This window comes from Micropterus dolomieu, linkage group LG16 (assembly GCF_021292245.1).
Source record: "Micropterus dolomieu isolate WLL.071019.BEF.003 ecotype Adirondacks linkage group LG16, ASM2129224v1, whole genome shotgun sequence".
Taxonomy (NCBI): Eukaryota; Metazoa; Chordata; class Actinopteri; order Centrarchiformes; family Centrarchidae; genus Micropterus; species Micropterus dolomieu.
The window spans coordinates 7137521-7150195 of NC_060165.1; the positions used below are offsets into that span (position 1 = coordinate 7137521).

General features: G+C 42.8%; 1 protein-coding gene across 2 annotated transcripts in view; it reads left to right on the forward strand.

The window, feature by feature from the left end:
* The first annotated feature begins 1181 nt into the window (after positions 1-1181).
* Positions 1182-12675, forward strand: part of LOC123984950 (chemokine-like protein TAFA-2) — a 70273-nt gene continuing 58779 nt past the window's right edge. For both annotated transcript variants that reach the window (XM_046072227.1, XM_046072229.1), the window contains exon 1: positions 1182-1282. The gene's annotated coding sequence lies outside the window, so the exon portion shown is untranslated. The remainder of the gene's footprint in view (positions 1283-12675) is intronic.

Here is a 12675-nt window from a genome sequence, read left to right on the forward strand (position 1 = left end):
ATTTATAACATATTAATTGCCGTTTCAGTGTTGTTCTTCACTAATTGGGCCCAACTGCCAGACGTTTCATTTATTTGCGTTAACCTTCCTAAATTAGGGAGTGCGTCTTCATTCTAATGACATCAGAATAACTCAATGTGTGAGTCATCAGCCTACATATTTCCAAATGAGCCTTGCAGTTAGTTCGGCGATATCGTAACTTTATGTTGTACTTCTTCTGCCTTTCCATATGTAATTACATTATGATTGATGACCAACAACCTCTCAGAGCTCAATTGTAAATCACACGCGCATTGCAGTAGCACAGGATATCACACACACATTCCGGGCGCAGGTACAGGTCCCTGAGGTGCAGAAGGGCTCGCTTCGCCAAAAGCCTGGTGCCCTCAGGCATAGCAGCCCTAAACAGGGTGACTCGCGGAGGGAGCCACGAGTCTCGTTTTCATGTTGTTTTGTCTGCTGTTGTGTTTCTGTCTGTCACTGTGTGATGATGTGCGTCTTCCCCGTGCCTGGAGTGCTGTGAAAAAGAGCCCCTCCGGGACAACTAGCCTAACTAATTATCACATTGAGGTTCATTTGGAGGTGGCAACAACAGCAACACGTACTTGTTTTCGGGTCGGCCAATGTGACACTCAAATGAGCACGTCACATCTATATATATGACACATATCCGGAACAGTAATCAGAATACTGTAAGGCGTTACCAGCAGAGGTAGCGGCGGTGCGCCGTGCGCTCCGGAGTCTCCATAAAAGTTAGTGCGCGCAGAGCTGAGCTGTCAGACTAGGAAGAGACGCGGCAGAGCAAAGACTGGAGGCTGAAGTGACTGATCAGGATCGATTTCCACTTTGAGAAATTAATACATTAATTTCAAGTGTGTGGTGTGCTCCTGTGCATGACTGACACCTGGCAAAAGCGCACCAACAGGACGCAATTAAAGCGTATCATCCGCCCGAGTCTGGACAGGCTGCTGGTTCTTTTTGTACTGTATCGGAATAAGAAGACTGGGGAGCTTTGGCTGCAGGAGAGCGTCGGCTGTGCAGCGGGTGATATGCCCACGCTGCTGCGTTGGAAGAAGAATAATCGTGTCCGATTCTAATAAGGCTGTTTGATTTCATCCGAGGGGTGGGGTGGGGGGGGGGAGCCACCACTCCCGGGTTTTGTTTTCCCGCCAGCCCAGGACGCAAATGTCTCCAGATAACAGACACGCCACTGGATTGTAGCAGCAGCCGCAGATGGTTTGAAAGGGCGTTAAGGTGCGGGAAGGGAGTGGGACAATTACAGGTAAGAGCCATTTAAGGTACACCGACGGTCATTTTCTGCCCTCTCTCCGGGGCTTTTAAGAGTTTCCCCGTGAGTGCGCACAGTCAGGCGCAGAAACCCACTCAGCGGTGCAAGTGTTTTATTTGTAGACCATCAGCACCACATCAGGACTGAAACGATTAACGCAAAAACGAGGCCTGGTTTAACTGTCAGTCACTCCCCATGCTCTTGGGGAAGGCATAAAATATTTATTGATCTGTAACCGATTCCCAGAATGTATTATATAAAACAGGTGAACAAATGAGGTGCACTTTCTTTCTCTAATAGACAGCCTGAACTGTCTGCACTGTTTTCTTGCAGTCATTTTTGTATGCTTTTGATGCAGTGATGCCTCATACTTGTTTCTGTTATATTGATTTCAAGAAAACTGGAGTTAGATGGTGAAAATATTTATTTTTATTTATATGCTTTTTTAAATTCCAAGATCTGTAAAATTTGAGCAATTCCCAAGAGTGCTCATTACCTCATAAACCAAGCTACTGTGTATAAACAAAAGTATTTGAGTTAGGCTAAATTCTGCTTTTGGCTTTGGTGAGTTGTTAGTCGCAGTCATAGAGCTTTACAATCAATTCAGTTCACTTTATTTGACCAAATAAGTATTTATTCCACAGAGTCCTGTGTACACACAGCCAGGTTGGGTTGACAGAGACCAGACTGTTTTACAAAGTCTACAGTGGAGTTGGGAATAGTCTTTATTCAGCTGCATGGTCTTGTATTAGTCTTCATACTCTAAGATCTCGATAAGTGTCCAGAACTAATTCTGTATGTGGAAATTCATTTGGTGTTATTGGTAGGTATGGCGTGTCCTGTGCACACCGTGTCGGTGGAACTACAAGAGTGCTGTCAGGAAGTCAGCTCATTTTTAACAGCAATGTCTTGACTTTACCTCCTGCACTGAGACTAAGGTCTGCTCCTGAAGCAAATCGTGTGAGTCCTGTGATGATGAAATGCAGTGACACAGTGGCAGGAGGTACAGGCTGGCTTCCTCCTCCACCTGCTGTCACAGAACTAATGCTTTTACTTTGCCCAATCCAAGACTGGGGTACAATGCAGGGATGGTACACAGGGTGGAGGACAATGGGAAGAGACAGTGGACAGGAATAAACTACACACCAAGAAGTATGGGATGGAGCAGCATGTTGTAATACCATTTAGAGATTTCTAAAGGAACTAAATAGCCTACATTTCCATGTTATAGTACTTTATTCCACTAAATTTCAGAATGAATTATTGTACTTTTTATTGAGCTACATTTATTTGACAGCTATAGTTACTAGCTACTTTTCATCTTAAAATTTTACATAAAAAACATATGATGAACTTTTATTTATATAAATTTCTTTTGACATTTTGGCCTGACCCACTGGACTAAACTACCTACTTATATGAAATAGTTAAAACTAGCTGAATGTAAGCCATAATATCAGCCACATGGCAGAATTTGGACTTTTACTTTTGATACTTTAAGGTCATTTTGCTGCTAATCCTTGTATGCTGCTCTACTTTTACTTAAGATTCTGAATGCAGGACTGTTATTACACTAATTAATTGGTACTTTCACTTGCTTAAAAGATGTGGATACTTCCTCCGCCAATGTCTCTCAGCAGAGAACAGCATCCGGCAAATCACATGACGTCATCTGGCAACTTCTAGCTTTTTTTTTTTTTTTTTTTTACCAGCCAATAGCTCTACTTCCCTCAGCAAAGCACTGGCAGCGCCGGCAGTCTCTAAATTAGCTGGAAGCATTAGCAGGAGCTCTTCTCCCATGAATGATCAGATTTAAAGCTCTGGGCCGCCTGGCTCAGGTCAGACTGGTCCCTCCTCCAGCCGGGCAACCTGGCGCAGACTGTCTAGCCAGCTCCAGCAGCTTGGCCAATGTCACCTTATTTTCGGCGGATCACGAGACCTCATGCTTGCGTTGCCTGGCCGTTGATCCAAAGCGATGACACCGAGGCTTCATGGTCCGCTGCTCCACGCCAACCAGGCCGAATTAGCGCTGCCTTTGAACAGGTGTGATATGCAACACACCAGCAGTGTGTGTGTGTGTGTGTGTGTGTGTGATTCTGATTCTGAGTCTGTCTTTGTGGGTGCCCAGGTCTTTTTTTTATAAACAGATTTTGGACACACATTCTCAGCTGTTCAAAATCCTTACAAGGCCAACATTTAAAGTAACATCATCATCAACATTTCTATAGGCCCATCAATCTGACAAAAAGGGACTTTAACATTTTAACAATTGAAAAGTCCTTATATTCAAAGTAAACATGTACACTAGGCATACCTAATTGGTGTGAACTTCACGTCAAACCATAGCTAGTCGTATTTATATTCCTGTTTGTGTGTGGATCAAACAAATATGAGATATAACTTGAAGACATTTTGGCACAAGAAGCACAGGTGTGGTTAATAAAAAGAATGATGGCTGAATTCCATTTAGCTGCTTCAGTTTCAGGATGCTGGTATTGTTCATGGGGGCTCACTTTCACACTGTCATGGCTTATAGCCTACCGGGACACTTGAAGACAACAGAGTCATTGTTGTTAATGTATTAGCAACACCAGTGCTTTTCCTTCTATGACAAGTCAAAATGTCTGCAGTGAAAAAGGTCTATCGGTGAAGATTCGTATGAGATTAGTATGTCCCTGTCATGTAGCCAGGCGGCTAACGCTAGTTAGCAGCTGTCTGCAGATTTGAGACAGCATGAGCGGAGGAATTAGTGTGCTGACTCTTCTGCTGATGTCCATACTTAGTTGCAACATCTAGCACAGCCAGTCTGTTATGTGAATAGGTATAATGGTGACAGATTTGCTGGTGTTGAATTTTTCTTGCTCAACTGTCTTGCACATGAAGTCTTTCTGCATCTTTAGTGTGAGCATGCATTGTAAATCGTCCCCTAATAAACGAGCGGTATCGACCCTGTAACCTGTGAAAAGACGGCAAGTATGAACCAAAATGTTTAAGATTTTTTTTTTTTAAATAAGGGAGGAGTACCAGTGACGTCAGACAACTTCACACATTTTCTATCCAAATTTACTCAGCACATGATCACTTGTCTTTGTATCGCAGGCAGGTTTTTTTTCTTTGTCCGAAGAAAATACTCTTGAAGATGAGAGTTTTTTCCGGAGCTATGTATAAAAAGTGAATCTGAATGTGTCAGATGAAACCTGTAAGCCCCAGTAAACTGCCCAGGGATTTATTCCTCGCCGCTCCAAATGAAAGACCTGAGAAGAGGTCAGGTGCTCAGCTTGCCTTGGTAGGCGACTTGGTGCTCTCCTGAAACCATTGGAACATGGGTAAAATATCAGCTGATTGGCACCCACAGTGCAGGTGTTTGATGGAAGTAGGAAGCGAGCCCCCCCCCCCCCCCAACACACACACACTCTCTTTCACATTCTATTTGATCTGCGGCTGGCTCTGCTCTCCCTGTGTCTCATTGGAAGCAAAACAAATTCACCAGCCACTGAATAAACAGGAGCTCTGCGGAAATGATAAAACAATAGAAAGGTTCCTATACATTTTCCACATTGACCTCTGTCTTCTTCTGATTAGATTTTTGTCTCACTTGCCTGCTCACAGTTTCATTTTTCTTTGCAGTGCATTATTTTGACTGGTCCCTGTGTTACTTTCCATATTGGCTGTTGTGGAATTTAGCTCAGCCAAATGTGTGATAAATGTGACCACAACTACCACCATTGATTTGTACATTCCCTTGCTTTGCTGTAAACTCTGAACACACATACTATGACACTGGAGGTTGTTTGCTCTGACTCCCCCGCCTGCTGGGCAAGTTACGGCCTGTCCAGCACTAAAAAATAATAATATTGCAATGATTTATGATTTATTTAGTGTGCAACAGTTGCAGAACAGTATGGCTGAATGCACAGACACAGATCTGGCAATATTTTAAAAGTTAAAATATGATGTTCTTATTTGCTGGTTTTGAATATAGAAAAATCAGATGTAAGTTTTGCTTTTATTTTGTTGAAAGACAAGAAAGGAGGGAAGAGAGTATCTTAAACGCACCAGGATGCACATTGAACATAATTTTACTCATCCACATGACTGAGATATAGGGACTTCACACATTAGTCATATTTACTAAAACACCTTAAAAGTTATACTTAAATTGTCTGTTGTATCTATTAGATTTTGCAGAGCCACTCTTGGGTTCAGCTGTGGATGATTCTCAAAAAGGCCTGATGATGTCTTTCTATAATATCTGCGCATGGTAACTCCGTGGTTAAGGTTCATTTGGGAACACTTTACCCCCTCCCCATTAAGCATTTATAAGCAGTATATTAACATTTAATAAGTGGTTTGTCACACACTCTAATGTTGTCGATTAGACACTGTACTGTAGAAACCTTTTAGTATTTGATGTGTTACCATTGATGTAAAAAAAAACTATTCCCCCCAGATCACACCAAAGAAACTGGTTAATGAAATAGTAACTGATAAGAATGACGATGATCCCAACTATCAAAACAGGAAGAAAAATATTATTGAAATTGCTCAAACAGGAGTTGCAGCTGTGATTAGTATAAGTTCATGTAGGGTATGGGGCTCTCCTGGCTCAAGAAATTAAAATCTAAAGACATTTTGCTTTCTGTGCACAAGATCTGACCATCTTTAGTTCTGTACTGCCGTTCCAGAACCCTCCTCTGCTTGGACAGCCATGGTCTTTGTAGTTCGTGTTCGTGCTGCCCTCCCCCTCATCCAACAGTCCTACTCCAGTTAACTGTGATCCTATTTCATGCAGAGGGAGAAGGAAAGGAGGAGACAGAAGAGGAGTGAGCAGAAACGGAAAAAGAAGTTGAGAGAAGACGGAGATCCGCTGGTCTGTGTCCATGTTTTCCCCCCCATGTGGCCGTTTTATCTCTTCAGCAACGTCTTAGTGTTGCTCTGTGTGTGGCCCAGTGGCTTAGAAACATGTGCCCGTCACGCAGGATAACTCCAGCCTCCGAAAAGCTTCCAAACAAACACCACAGCAGAAACATCTTTCTTCCCCATTCTCCAGTTTCATTTCGATGGCTGATGGTTTGTGCAGAGCTGTGGGCCTACAGTACTTTCATGATGTGAGCCAAACCCATCTGGGACTCAATATCCTGTTTACCAGCTCTCAGCACTCTGAAAACCACAACAATACTGAGCTGAGGCAGAAGTTCAGAACTCATTACAGTTTGTTCAGGTCACGGCCAAGGTCGAAGTCTTCTCCCTCTCCGTCACTCCGCCATGTCTTCTTCAGAAAGCAGACTGTGTTACTGCTGCTTTTTTCTCTTTTCTAATTTATGTATGTTTTCATTTTCGAGAAAAAGATAGCAATTTCATAAAGCTTGTAGATTTGAAATGTTATTAAAAAAATGATCTGATGTGGTAGATTTCTCTCAAAATGTATTGTATTATGACCCAGTTCATTTAGTGCTGCCTTGCGTTCAGTTAGTGATTTCCTGTAGCTCCCTGAAGGTCTGTTAACACCCTCTTATTTTGTTCTATTTTATTTTATTCTGCTGTTCTTTCTTATTGTTCATCTTTTGTCAGCTGCTGTATTTGTTAGTCATAAGGGCGATGATATGTCTGCTACATTACAGTCAAATTAGACAGGAGGTAGGCTAACAGAGTAGAATAGAAAAGAACGGAAAAGACTACACCACTAGAATATGTTGGTTTCTGTGGCACAGAACATGGAAGAAACATGAGACGAGTCCGCTTAACTTACCTAAACAAAATCGCAATACTGCCAACTTCCTCTCCCCGTCTGGCACTGAGCCTCAAACTAATGCCTTAATTTCCTGGGCGCTGTAGTTTTTAGAAAGCATTATTATAGCATCATAATAAGAAAAATACAGGATATTGACAGACTTATCCATCAGGACAGCTGTGTCCTAAATTACTCCCTTATTCATCATCAACAGTTTACTCTGTAGTGAGTACTGAATTTAGATTTCGGACACATAAATCATAATTATTTAGGACCATCAATGATGTTGTTGCCATACAGTCTATGGTTGTAGCGTGCATATGCACCAGAGGCATAGCAAGTCAATGTGTAATGTGGGAATCAGAATTTTTAAGGGCACGCAGCATGTTGAGTTTCTGCTAGGTTTTTAAGCTTTAAAATTTGACCCCAAATACTTTGACCTCCGCAGTGCGCTTTGCACAAATGGAAACAATTTCCGAAGAATGGTGTAAAACCTTTGTGCATCTAGGCATTCAATGTTAGAAAATTATTATTCTGATTATTTACATTCCAATGTAGTCTGTAGTATTCTAGTTAGCTGCACAACCTTGAGCAAACTATTCCCTCTTACGCAGTGGGATTGAGAATTTGGACACTTGAATAAAATGCCAGAAAGTAAATAGTCCACAAGGTTGCAAATACAGAGGGAAGGGTAATTTTGCAGCTAACTTGGAGACCTTCAGTATGGCCACCAGAGCACTATGATCTCTGTGTAGTGATTAGTTTTATTGCAACACTAAAGCCTACATATTCTATATAGTGTGTTGAGAGTACCTGTGATGGAGACAGGCTTTGATGTACAGATATGAATTGCTTCACAGAGAATTTGTTGTGTTCATTAGACATGGATATATAATATATTCTGTCTGTGCACAGCTTCTTCAATCCACATATATCTGAGCAGCATTTTGATCACAGAAAAATATAATTTCTATGTTTACCCATGTGCATTTATAATGATGGTTAAATATTCATTTTGGTGTATGTTAGTTATGTGGAAAACACACAGTGCCTTTTGTATGTTTCCCTCTGGCAGAGACTCAGCCTCTCCACACAATCACACCGAGCTGCACGCCTCGTTTGGCTCACTCCACACCCCCGGGCTATTTAACCCCGGGGCTGTAACCTAAAGACCTGATACTGGCAGCCTGTGGCTTTCAATCTGACCGCTCTCCCCCACTTATCTGGCAAATAAGCCGTTTTAATTGCTTACACACAGAGCCCTATCAGGCCATGTTGCGAGCATGGAGATAAGGGTTACACAGAGTCAGGCATTAGTAACAGGATGAGAGGACCACAGAAAAACAGAGCTGCGGGATCCCAAGAGGAGGAAGAGTCAGGAAATAGCTGTGGCCATCCTATAAATTTCAAACTCACAGAGCCATTTCTCCAGCTGTGGGGCTCAGGAGGCAGCTGTTGTTCAATGAAATCAAAGCAAATTGGAATCACGTCCTTATGATGATAGTGTGCACTGTACTGATATTATCAATAAGCAGACATGGAGTAACCAGTACGTTAAAATCACAGGTTACTGCGCAAATTGACCTTGACAATTTCAACTTTTTGGGGCATCTGTGCAGGTAAAAAGGAAAGGAAATGTGTCATGTTTGCTGTTAATTGAGAATCTTAATTAGTCCAGTTGCCAGGGATTTCTCTTGCTGACATTGGTGCACAAACACTGACAACTTACAGACACTGCAAGTGCACACAATACAGCAAGGACACAGAACATCGTGAATGGCAATGCTTCAAATGTTTAACTTCACTTCAGTTCAATAAGACCTCATGGGTCATTAAGAAAGGATTTTAGGTATGAATTTTTCTTTTACATTTCAAAGCTTTATTTTGCCATTTTAGTGTTTTTTTAGTCGACATCCAGTCATTTCACAGCCTCCGGCGACCTTCCCTTCCAAAGAGATTTGGATTGTTAAGTTTCACCGTGTATTGTTTTGACCCATGTGGCCCACATGAAGAGCTAGTCAACACAGCGGCTGGGTAAATGTCAGCTACACTAGGCTTCTAATGAGACCAGAGACTAAGGAGAGGGCTGACACCATCATAGGCTATGCGCTGAGAGGCTCATTTACTTTCTACCAGGCGACAGCTGGAGATATAAGAGGAGAGAGATGGAAACAGAACGGGAGGGAGAGAGAGCTGGAGAAACGAAGAGGCAGCAGGGAAAAACATGTTAGTTTTCCGGTTTGCAGACATTTCTCAGAATAAGAAATGACCTCATTGGGTGAATTATACCTCAGAGGGTAGAACCTGGATTGATTTTTGTCTGGTTAAGGCTGCACAAATCATTAAAAATGTCAAAAATTACTATGTGTAATAACAACAATGGACAGGTCCCTGCAGCACTAGCATTTTAGCATCTTTCAGCATTTTGTTGTGGGTTTACATCCGGAACTTTATTGTTTCAGTTCAGTCATCATAGACAAAGTTAGCAACTAGCTGATGAACATGGTGGAGCATTTAGCAGCTAAAGAGCCAGATATTTCCCTCACAAGTTGGTGGAGACAAAAACAAAGCTAAAAAGACAGTGACTATGGTGTGAATTCGCCAAGTGGACACAAAATGAATAATGTTGCTGCGTGTCTACTAGAAATAGGCAACTGTCTGCTAACATGTTGGCCATGTCAACTTCACGAGGTGATAATATTTCAATGCTGTGTATACAACTTGATGTGCTGCCCTCAAGCAGTAAAAAAAATGTAGCTAATGCAGGTTAAAGTAACCTTAGACTCATGTAGAGAAGTGTGCCGGGATTTACAAGGTGAATGCATCATTGATAATACTACTTCCTAATACATTTTCATAACCACTAAATGATTTGCTAAACAAAAATTTAAGACATTGTTTGACATTTTGGGACATACATTTATTCGCTTTCTTATGAAAGTTAGAGGAGAAGATCCATACCATACCACTCTCAGTCAGCAGATGGTTAGCTTAGCTTAGCATAAACACTGGAAACATATTTAGCCTGGCTCTGTCCAAAGGTGAGAATTCTGCCTACCAGAACCCCAAATGTTGCGTCATGTTTGTTTCATTGGTACAAAATCCAAAGAGTAAAAATGAAATCATGTCTTTACAGGGTGTTATGTTTAGGATTAGTTCTTGGAGTCTTGTTGTCAGTCTGAATTGAGCAGGCAGCCAGCGGAGACTCTAGGAAGTGACTGCACCTGGACAAGAAGTAGTGTAGCTAAGCTAACCAGCTGCTGGCGGTAGCTTCACAGTGTAAAAACACCACCATCAGCGAGTCCATCCTCACCTCCTCCATCACCATCTGGTACGTTGCTGCCACTGCCAGGGACAAGGGCAGGCTGCAGTGTATCATTCACTCTGCAGAGAAGGTGATTGGCTGCAATCTTCCTTCTCTTCAGGACCTGTACTCCTCGAGGACTCTGAGGCGAGCAGGAAAGATTGCAGCTGACCCCTCCCATCCCGGTCACAAACTGTTTCAGACTCCCCTCTGGCAGGAGGCTGCGGTCCATCAGGACCAAAACCTCTCACCACAAAAACAGCTTCTACCCTTCTGCAGCTAGCCTCATCAACAAGGCCCGGGTCCCTCACTGACACTCACCCCTTCCCTCTCAAATACTGTATATCTTTGCACACAAATATTATTTCATTTCACATCATTGCACATACCCGGTATATTGCACATATTTGTTGTTTGTTGTGTTAATCGTTATTCTTATATATTTTATATTTTGTAGATTTATTTATTCATGTCTATTTATTCCATACCATCTGTCTATTCCACATTTATATATTTCTACAATTAAACTAACCAACCAAGATAGCGCCTCAGAGAGTGCTACGTACGTTACACTCCGTAGTGCTTTTTGTGTTTTTGTTAATTAACGCTGTTTTCTGCCGTCCCTCTCTGGTAACTTTTACCAGAGAAGAGCTCTTAAACATTGGACTTTCAACTGCTGATACTATTCCACCGCTCTTTATTGACCCTGGAACTTTCCCCGGAGTTACTAGTTGGAGGAGCGGCAGCTCTGTTTGGGATCCTTCGGAAACGTCGCATGGGAAAACGTGCAGGCGTACTGGTTAAGCTGAGACAGATTTCACACTGCGCTCCCTTCAATTCAACTGGCGAATGTCCGCTCTCTGGCCAACAAAATGGACGAACTGCTGCTCCTCAACAGAACTAACTCGGACTTCTGCAGATCCGCTGCCCTCTGTTTCACCGAATCCTGGCTCACCGAGCGCATGCCGGACAGCGCACTTCACCTACCGGGATTTAATCTCATCCGCGCGGATCACGAAAGGGAGCTCACGGGAAAAACACGGGGAGGCGGACTCTATATAAACGAAGGTTGGTGCACAGATGTCACAGTGTTGAAGAAATCATGCAGGCCTCACCTAGAGACATTATTTATAAACTGTAAAACGTTTTATTCACCGCAGGAGTTTTCCTCATTTGTTCTGGTTACTGTTTACATTCCACCTCAGGCCTGTGTTAGTGAGGCGTTACTACTGTTGAAGTACAATGACTTCCCCGAGTTGGTTGATGGAAAAGGACTTAGAGGAGACGAGAGATCAGATTCAAATCACACCTTTATTGAGACAGATGTATCTGGAGACCCTTCCTGCACGCTACCTAAGTAAGGGTCTGATTCTTCCGCTAATCTGTGTATATGTTGATGAGACATCACCCAGCTGCACATCCCATGTTACCTTATATGGAAGTTGTCAATAGGTGTAGAATATTTCTAGTGTGCCTTAAGGGCTGTCATGTGAGTGTGTGTGTGTGACTGTATTAAGAAAAGTGTGAAGTGTGTCAGAGTGTATTATTGTCAGGGCCCGGTTTCCTGTCATTCCGCACAAGCTTCTAACTGTCTTGACTGTTGAATTACCTAAGTTAAGCATGTCACACAATAATGAGTATCATATGAGCAATCACAAGTAATAAGTAAGCATATAAGAGAGTCATATCCTGCAATATCGATGTAGGATTGTGTTGTATATCCACACTACACCTGGCCGACCAGATAACTAACATGGAGAAAAAACATCCAGACTCCCTGCTCATTGTTCTTGGGGACTTTAACAAAGCAAACCTCAGTCATGAACTTCCAAAGTACAGACAGCATATTAAGTGTCCCACCAGGGACACTAACACACTGGACCACTGCTACACAACTTCTCACGACACACAGGCAAAAACTGAAATCTGCTAAACCTGTTGTAAAGACTATGAAAAGATGGACCGACGAGTCAAAGCTGGAGTTACAGGCCTGCTTTGCACTGACAAGAGTGTTTTTGAGGCTGCAGCCACTGACCTGGACGAACGTCTCGGGTTACGTATGTAACCCTGGTTCCCCGAGAAGGGGAACGAGAGACTGCGTCGGTTACGACACTATGGGAACGCCTCTAGGCGAAGCAGGTCTGAACGTGAATGAAATCACTCCAATCCTATTGGCCTGTTGCTAGAACGGTAAGGTGTGACGGAATAACCAGAGGAGTATAAAGCACACCTGTACACACTCATCATTAGCTTAAACTATGAAGCAGGCGCTTCAGGCGGGGAGAGAGGTGCGGCGGACCGACGCAGTCTCTCGTTCCCCTTCTCGGGGAACCAGGGTTACATACGTAACCC